The sequence below is a fragment of the Caloenas nicobarica genome, chromosome 37 (assembly GCF_036013445.1).
Source record: "Caloenas nicobarica isolate bCalNic1 chromosome 37, bCalNic1.hap1, whole genome shotgun sequence".
Taxonomy (NCBI): Eukaryota; Metazoa; Chordata; class Aves; order Columbiformes; family Columbidae; genus Caloenas; species Caloenas nicobarica.
Genome location: NC_088281.1, coordinates 1,092,458 through 1,101,804, shown reverse-complemented (window position 1 = coordinate 1,101,804; position 9,347 = coordinate 1,092,458).

The window sequence follows — 9,347 nt, the reverse complement described above, 5'->3', positions numbered from 1 at the left end:
TCTGAGATGGTGATCACACTGCCATGTTACCCTGAAAAGCCACCAGGACTGCTGAGAGCAGAGGGATCAACCTCAGACCATGACATGTCTCACCCTTTCCTAAGGTCTCAGCACCCCACTTCTATCCCAGGACACACACGGCTCATTTCACAAACCAAACAGCATTTCTTCCATCATAACATCTCTGCACTTCTGCATGAGTAATTCAGATAATGCTAACGTGCTATAGGACAGGTTTGCATCCTGGAGGGAAGCCCACAACTTGGAAAAAAAACACTCAAGGAGACAGCCAAGGGTCCTAATGATGACATTTGATTCAGGGAGACTCAGCTCTTTCCCCAGCCCCACACAGTGCATTGCCCACAGCCCCACAGGGCAGAGCAAAGCTGGGACACCTGTTCCCATGGACACAGCTGCAGGAAAGGACCCACAAGATCAGGCTGTGACTCTGCAGCTGAAACTCCCATCCCCAGAGAGCCTGACAGCAAGAACCAGATCACACCAACAGTGACCCAGAGCAGTGGAGCAAGAAGGAAACTGCGGTGAGGGTGGGTGTGAGAGAGGCCAGGGCAGAGGCAGCCGGGCACTCAGACAGCGTCACCCTTCCCCAGCTGTGCAGCCACCTCCCACACACCAGCATTGCCGGGCAGCTGCTCTCAGCCCCTGTGCTCTGCAGAGGGAACTGGAGCTCTGGCTGCACAGGAGCTGCTTCATGCCTTGGAGCCCCCGGCCCTGAGGGCAGAGGCTTTGCTGGGTGGGAGAGGAGGCGAGGGGGCTGCTCACAGGAGGGATCTGCACTGCGGGGATCATACGGAGTTTTCTGTGTTCTCCCTCCCATAACAATTCTGAGTTTAGTTACCTCTCATTTCTGATCATTTCCCTATTGCCTGGAGATTCTCCTCCTGGGAGGTGTTTCCCTGTCCATGTCTTTTCCCTGCCAATGCTCACAGACCCCATCCCACCCTCTGTGCCCTCACCCTGGCCCTACAGATCTTGCCTGTTCACAGGGCACTGCCTGGGGGCATCTTCCTGTTTGCAGACTGGGGAAAAGGACAGGTCAGAGTAAGACTGACAGGTATAGCCAATGTGATGCTGGTGCTGTGCACAGGCAGAGCAGCAGCTGAAGGGATGTTATGAGGCTTCTGGCAGATGTGATGATTAATTGGAGTTGCAGTTCAGGAGTCTCAGTGACTTGTTTAAGCATGAGAGCTCATCTTCATTTTCTCCTTTCCTGCACCCCCCAACCCTTGGGATAGGAAACTGAAAAGGCAGGCTCAGGAAAGCTCCCTATCTGTCTGGTAATCCTTGCATTGATCTTCTGCTTGAGGCATCCACTTGGAAAAAATCCTGGGGGTGATCTGGAGCTGTGAGGAGCCCTGACCCACACAGCACCCTCTCCACAGCAGAAGCACCTTTCCTGCCCTGATAGGGGTCCCTCCTTCCCCGCACAGCTTCCCCCCACAGCACCATGGGGATCTCCCCGGGCAGGCTGAGCGCTGACCCTGACAGGCGGCAGAGTCCCTGTCCCGGCACAGCCCTGGGGTGCAGGGACCCTGCTCTGCAGGACAGCCCTGGGCACCCCTGGGTGCTCACCCACCTTCACAGCTGTTCAAAATTGCCTGCCAAGAGCCTCCTCCTCACAGATCCCTCAAGCTGTGCCTGTGCTAACTTTAGGAGATGCCTCCAGGAGCTACAGCTGCATTGCCCTGCACCCAGAGACTTACCATGGCAAGGGCTGCAAAGATTTCTCCTCCAGTGAGCTCTCAGTCATCCTCCCCATCCTGACCACCTTTCATCTCTCTCTGCCTTGCTCGTCTCCCTGACATCCCCAGGCAGAGCCCTCAGCCCTGCTGCGCTTTGCAGAGGAGCTGCTCCTGGGCAGAGCTGTCTCTCTGCAGCGCTACCGCTTGCCATGAGCTCCCTGTGTCCCAGGAGCCCAGCCCAGCTCAGCAGCACAGGAGCAGCCCATGATGTCCCTTCCTCTGTCCCCTCTGGGCTCCCTCCAGCTGTCCCTGGGGCTCCAGGGTCACATCCTTTGAAACAACCTCAAGTAATCAGTGATGTTGATTCTCTCTCTTCAGCAGTGACACTTCTTGCCAGCATTGTGTTCTTTGTATTAAAAAGTAAATTGGTATGAGGGTCATCTTTTCTTCTCTCATCATTAGGCAGGACAAAAAGAACATTACAGGAAAGGATCTAATTTCTAAAAACTGGAGGAGGAATATGTTCACCTGAATGAATTTAGGCATTATATTTTGGTTTTATACTCATAGGTCTAGAGAGATATCCAGCAATCTTTTGGCCACGTCACGTCTGTGCTCTGAAGCAAAGCCTTTGCAACATGGGCTCTTGGACACTTGGTACCAGGTTTCCATGGGGCAGGTCAGAGGTTTCCTGGTGCCAGAGCTGGGGTGGTTCAGCCCAGATGTGAGGCAATGTCCTCAGCCAGGGACCTGACTGGGTGAGCTGGAGCTGTCAGTGTTGCAGACAGAGCTGTGACACGGATGGAATAAACTGCCAAGGCAGGGTGGCAGAAGTTAGTTCATCTGGTCTGCAAGGACAGCAGCCTCCAAGCACAGCAACAGGCCAGAGCAAAACTCAAGTCTAGACCTGTAAGGCAATTCAAGGGCACCCTAATGAGCTGTTACTACTGCAGGAACAGTTAAAGGAGAAACAAAGACACCGTGTGGGTACTGATTAATTTAATAAGGGAAAAAAGTGATATTCTCTGTGTCTCTGGTCCTCCATCTTCACCAGCAAGCTCTCCCAGGCCTCTGTCACTGGAGGCAGAACAACCAGCAGTGGATGGGGATCAAGTCAGGGGTCCCTGGAACTAACACAATCCTTTCCAGTCTATGGGACAGGAGGGGCAGCATCCCAGGAGCTGAGACAGCAGGACCATGTCACAGTGAGGCCACTCTCCACTACCTTGGAAAGCTCATGGAGACTGGGGGGACTCCCTGACCACTGGCAGCTCTCACACATTGTGTGCACCTTTCAAAAATGGCCAATGGGTGAGCAGGGGAACTAAGGGCTGTGCCCCAGAGCATGGCCACTGGGACCTCATTTCTGGGTGTCTGGAAGAGAAGGTGACGGGGTTTACCCAGGGCAGGTTGTGCCTGTCCATCCTCTTTGCTTTCTGTGAGGAAAGGACAGGGTTGCTGGACGTGGGGCCAGCGGTGGTGGTCTGTTACCTGGAAGTCAGCAAGGCATTCAGCATCATCCCCCACAATATTCTTGTGTTCAAGGAAGGATATTATGGTCTGTGTCAGTGTGCAAGTAGATGGGTAAAAACCATTCTGGATGGTTGGGCTTGGAAAGGTGCTATAGAAAGGGAGAATCTTTCCAATCCTGAGGACAGTCAAGCCCTGGAAGCTGTTTCCCAGGAGTGCACATCCACTCTACCCCAGAAAGTGACCAAGATGTGTTTGGATAAAGCCCTGAGTAATCTGGTCTGACCCTGCTTTGAGCAGGAGGTTGGTCAAGACACCTCCCAAGGTCCCATCCAGCCTGAATGATGCTGTCCTTTCATTCCCTTCATGTTTTCAATTTAGGGACAGCTCTCAGGTTCTCTCTGACCACAGGAATAATTCACATGAGGTGCAGGGCTGCCTTACAAGTGCCCCCAAACAGCCCTGACCACATCTTGTGCATCCCTTTTCATTTGCCCCCACCCAGGTTCTTCTGTTTTGCTGTCCTCATGCCCACCTTGTTGATCCTTTCAGAGCAGGTTGCTCAACAGGTGTCAGCATCCGTGTACAGAGTCTGCACACCAGCCAGGCAGCAAAGCCATCGTTACAGAAATGGAGATGAGGCTCTTGACCAGCTCCTTGCACCCAGGTATCGGCATTTCTTGTCTGCTGAGATTCTCGGGAACACCTGAACTTTAAGTGCAGAGCATGCGAGTCCTCGTTGGGTATCCTGGCTCGTCTCCTGACCCATGTGGGGCTTCAGGTTGTGAAGAGAATCAAAACCAACTTTTGGCTGGGGTAGTTTCTTTTTACATGTGTCACACAGGGCAGATGAAGGGAGCTCAGAACTCCAGACTCTGCTGCACTGTTGGGACTTCAGAGACTGGAAATGCAGGTGACGGTGTGTGTCAGTGCACACCACATAAACATTCTGGATTCCTTTTTGCTTTTGCACTGACCTGAGATCTGTTCCTTGGCCTTCTTTGGCTAAAAAAGAAATAAAACTGCCCTATGTCACCTCCTCTCACACCAGAAAAAAGGGGGAAAAATTATGAAAGAGGGGTGATTTAAGAGCAATTCTGTCCTAGGAAGTACTTTTTAAATTATAAATCTGGTAGAAGTGAGAGAAAAAGCTCTTAAAAAGAACTCCATGCAAGAGGTTAGCTACCGAGATGTAGCAGCTGTTTTGAGAAGCAAGAATGACTGATAGGAATGAAATTAAAAAACTTTAGTTCATCATCATCATCATCATCAGGAATAAGGAACTCCCTGTTATTCTTATTAGTGATTGTACCACTTTTCAAAAATATCCTTGAGATTGTCTCTATTTTTCGCTGGCTCCAAAACTGAGCCTGCTCAGATTTTGAAAGGACTGCTTGAAATCTCTGCAACTCAGATCTCTACAACTGTCTCTCATCGAAGATCTTTTACCTCAGAAAAGGGAAAACTCCCAACACAGGCACCAAACCAGTGTCCAACCTGCCTGGAGAGCCAGGCCAGTTGTGCCACACGACAGCCGACCTCGGGGGAAGCTGGAGGTGATGGGAATTGAAATGGTTTTGACTCAAGTCATAATTTAGGTTGGAAAAGACCCTTAAGGTCATAAAGTCCAATCGTAAATACGACACTGCCAAGTCCACCCATTACACCATATGCCTAAGCGCCACGTCTACACATCTTTTCAATACCTTCAGGGATGGAAGCTCCAATCCTGAGCTGGCAGGACAACACTGTCTGCAGTTACACATAAGATACCTGTCATGGCTGTGACTTCAGAGTTTCTCACACCCTTCACTGGGCAGGGCAGGTGTTGGGAGATGGGCGCACACTTCAGTTTCCAGATGCCAGGACAGAGCCCAAGCCATCCTGCCCTTGCCCTCTGGCATCCCATTTCTTGAGATGCAAAGCTGCTGGGGCTTCTGTGGATAATCATGTTAAAATGCATCAATAATCATTCAAGTCTTTGTGTAATTTCTCTAAGAGTGTCAGTATTAAAAATAGTAAATATCTGTAACACAGCAGTCTGCATCTGTGGTAGCCCCACTGGCAGGGCCAATCCAATAGGTATTTGCAGTATAAGGCACGACACCCCATCCATAAGTACACATCTAAGTGGTTCAGATGAAGGGTGGTCTGGCAAAAATCACCCTGTTCCTCCCCAGGTGCACGGACACTGCTCATGTGCCTCTCGAGAGAGTGGCAGAAGCTGGATCCCCATCTTGGGACAGACTCCTTCCAGGAGAGACACAGCAATGGGAGTAACTCCTCAGGTCTTCATGGCATTTCACTCAGCATCAGTTTTTATATATTTGTTTTTTTCCTGAGACTACTCTTTCTGCACAAATGCTCACAAAAACACACCCATTTAGTAAAACATGGTCATAAAGGTGCTGTGATGGACAAGAAACCTCACCATGAGCTCTGGAGGGAGTGAGGAAGTTTATAACAAGCACCAGGAAGAACCAAGAAGCTCAAGGCCTCTTCTGAAGAGTGAGAGGCCCTGAGCAGCAGTGAGCGGCCACGTGTGCTGTGGGAGGGTCAGGGGATGTGAGGTAGAGAAGGGTGATGGCTGATGACTTCAGCAAATCCTTACAACCATGTCTGAGCCTGCAAGTGGGATGTGGCTGATGTCTGCGGGTGGAGGAGGAATAGGAGAAAGACTTTGGGGGATCCTGGAAAGAAGGCAGCCTTCTCTTGGACTAGTCATATATGGCAGTGACATTTGCATGCTGTGGGCATGGCTGTGCCTGGGAGACGGGGAACGGCTGCTGCTGGGGGGGCTGTGCTCAGGCATGGCCCATGAGCTGACCTTGCTCTGCTCCTCTCTTACACTCCCCATGCTTGGATGGTCCTCAGGAATCATCCATGAGCCTGGAGGAAGCACCAGCCTCCTGGAGTGTTGGCCCATTACTGGAGGACAAGAGTGAAAGGTTTGTGAGACACATGGGAGTGCAGGAAGAGACGGGTCTATGCGTAGTAGTAAACGTGTTAAAGAAGAAGACCTAAAGACCATTGGCTGATCGTGCTAATGTGGAATAGATTGATTTTTCTTTTTTATTTTAGGGCAGCAGAAGAAGGAACGTGTGCTTTTAGTGCTGGGGCATGGATCCAAACTGAGGATTCAACCAAGTTTGGGACCGGGACAGCTCAGGTGATTGGTGACCATTGCAGGTCTATGAAAAAAGCTGCGTGGGCTTGGGGAACCTCATAGGCATTGCCAAACCCTCAGAAAACTAGAGCCCTGTGGTTAAAGCAACAGCACTTGGCACCAAAGCCACACCCAAAACATAAATACCCTCCCAGTGACCACAGGCAGAGCCTTGAGAAACATTTGACTGAAAGGGTCTCCTTTGCCAGGCCCTGGGGGTCAGGGCTTGGCCATTCTGATGCTAAACAACCATGAAGGGCTGACAGGGCACCAGAGCCACCTCCACATCGCCTTTACCACCTCTGACCATTGTCTCCAGGCTTTTCCTTCAGCAGCCTCCAGGGACAGGGACTGCTTGTGTCAGTGATGGCCCCTCGTGGGGTCCCAAACACCCTCAGAAACTTGGGGTTTGTTTCTGCCTTTCACTTCATTAGGGGTTTGTTAATTCTTTCAGTAGCTGCAGTTCAGGACCATGGCAGCAGAGGGCTCATTAACAGCCAAAATGCACTTACAAGCCAAGGCTCTCTGCAGCACTTTGCTAAAGGCTTCAAGTCTGGTGTGGATGATTAGAGATATTTCAGTACTGTAGCCAAACAGAGAGCATTTCCATAACAAATACCAATTAAGCCAAATTTCTTATATTTCTGTCCCCCTCCCAATGCCCTCATTGCCAGAACAGCTGATATCAACAGTCTCCAATAAATATTAATCTAGAGAATCTCCTGATAAAGACTGTATGTGTCAGAAAAGTGGGTGCCTAAAGCACCACTTGAGTGAGGAGACAGGATAGGACTCCTCAGGAGGAATCACACAACTCTGGACCAAGAGGTGGGAGTTCCTGGGAATCTCAGGTGCCACAGCACAGCGATACTTGTGTTCAGGGAGCTGGTCAAGTGACCCATCTCCTTTTCTGTAATGATGTCTGAGTTTGCTCAGGTAACCCCTGACTTGAGCCCCATCCACTCCTGGCTGTTCTCCAGACTCCTGCCTTCAGGAACAAAGTCCCAGGAGACCTTGCTGGTGAAGATGGAGGCAAAGAAGCCATGAAGTACATCGGTCCTGTCTGATTCTACTCTTATGAAGTTCAGCAGCAGGCCCACGTTCACCCTGTCTATAATTTTACTGTAAGGAAGCAATGTCAGCTCATCTTGCTTCCCTCAGCCTCCCCTGCAGGTATCAAGTCCAGGGCAGCTTTGGCATCATCCCCACATCCATGGACAAGGATTCTAAATTCCTCCTTTACAGCTTGACCTGCTTCCACCTCCCATGTGCTGCCTTTTTGCCCTGGAGCTCCGTCTGGTCAGACAAGCAGCCTCATGACATAAAGTCTTCTTATCATGGGTACTTGGAGAGATCATTCTTGTGCTTGGAGCAGGCTGTCCTGTAAGGCTTCTCAGATTTCCTGAGTTCCTTCACCCTTCAGACCTACTTCCATGTCACCACCTTTATTGGCCGCCGTCTCCCAGCATGTCAAAGTCTTCTCCTCTGGAGCCCACCAGCCTGTGCTCTGCTGCTGGCCTTCCTCCCTCCCCTCTGGTGCCTGGAATCCCACTGTTGCCTGGTCACCACAGTCAAGGTGGACACTGATGTGCACATCCCTCACCAGCTCTTCTTTGTCTCCCAGTTCCAGATCAATGTGAGCATCACCCTTGTTGGCCCACCAGGCAGCCACGTAAAGAAGTTGGCCCAAGATCCTCTGGACTGTTGGCACCTGCCGCTTTGCCTGGCCAGTGAATGTCAGGGCAATGACAGTTCCCCATAGGAACCTGCTCATTGACTGGAAACTTCTTCAGGTTGCTGACAGAAGATCTTTTCCATTTCTTCCCCATGATCAAGTAGTTTGTAACACCCAACACGTTATCACCCTGTACCGGGTTTACATGGCAAAGTCTTGGAAATGGAGTGAGTGTGGGTGTGCTACAGTTGTCACCTCTCTGAGAAGACAACAGGAGTTTGATGTCAGACAGAGCCGATATGAGCTGGCTCCAAGATGGACCCACTCCTTGCCAAATCTGAGCCACTCAGGGATGCTGGCAGCACCTCTGTGATATTGTATTTGAGAAAGGGTAAAAAACGCTGCACAAAAGCAGGTGGGAGAGAGGAGGGAGGAAATGTGAGAGAAAAAACACTGCAGACACCAAGGTCATATCCCATAGGACCCAAGGAGGTCCTTCAGCAGGCCAAAGCCTGCTCTCCTGAAATCCTGCTCTTTGCCTTGTTATCATCTCCCAGGAACCTCAACTCTACTTTCCCAGCCCTGACTGTTCCATCCCTGACCAACTCTTTCTGCTTTGTAAGTGTGAAGTCCCAGAGGCACCTCACCTCACTGACTCCTCAGCCACCCGTGTCAGGAAGATGTTGTCCATGAGCTCCAAAACCCTCCTGGATGGCTGGTACCTTGCAGATATTGGGATATCTTAGGTTTGCCATGAGGACACGGCCCTGGAAACACGAGGCTTCTTTCCTTTGTCTGAAGGAGGCCTCATCTAATTCCTCTTCCTCATCAGTGGGTCAGTAGCTGATGTCCAGTCACCACAACATTGTCCATGTTGTTCTGCCCTCTCACGCTGACTCCTCAGCCTTCAGCTGACATTGTCTGTCCCCAGGCAGAGCTCCACGCATTCCTGATGTTCTCCCACATGAAGGGAAACTTCCCCTCTAAGTCCAGAGCTCTGGCATTATGAGTACCAGACCCCCAAGATGCCACAGTTTCTCCAGGAGGGGCTGTTTGTAGTGTCCTGTACCTCCTCCTGCTGTTTACTTGGGAGAGACACCTTTATCAGGTTAAACCATCTGCATGCAGAGATTAACAGCTGAGCTAATTGTGCTTGAGAAACTTTGGAATTCACCCATCAAAGAGCTCTGAAGTTGTACAAGGAGAAATGGCCAGTCCTGTATCGGGGCAGGAGAATAACCCCATCCATCAGGACAGAGCAGGACCTGACACGCTGAGCAGGGACCCTGAGGAGAAGGGCCTGGGCACTACAAGGGCCGCCACACAAGCCCGT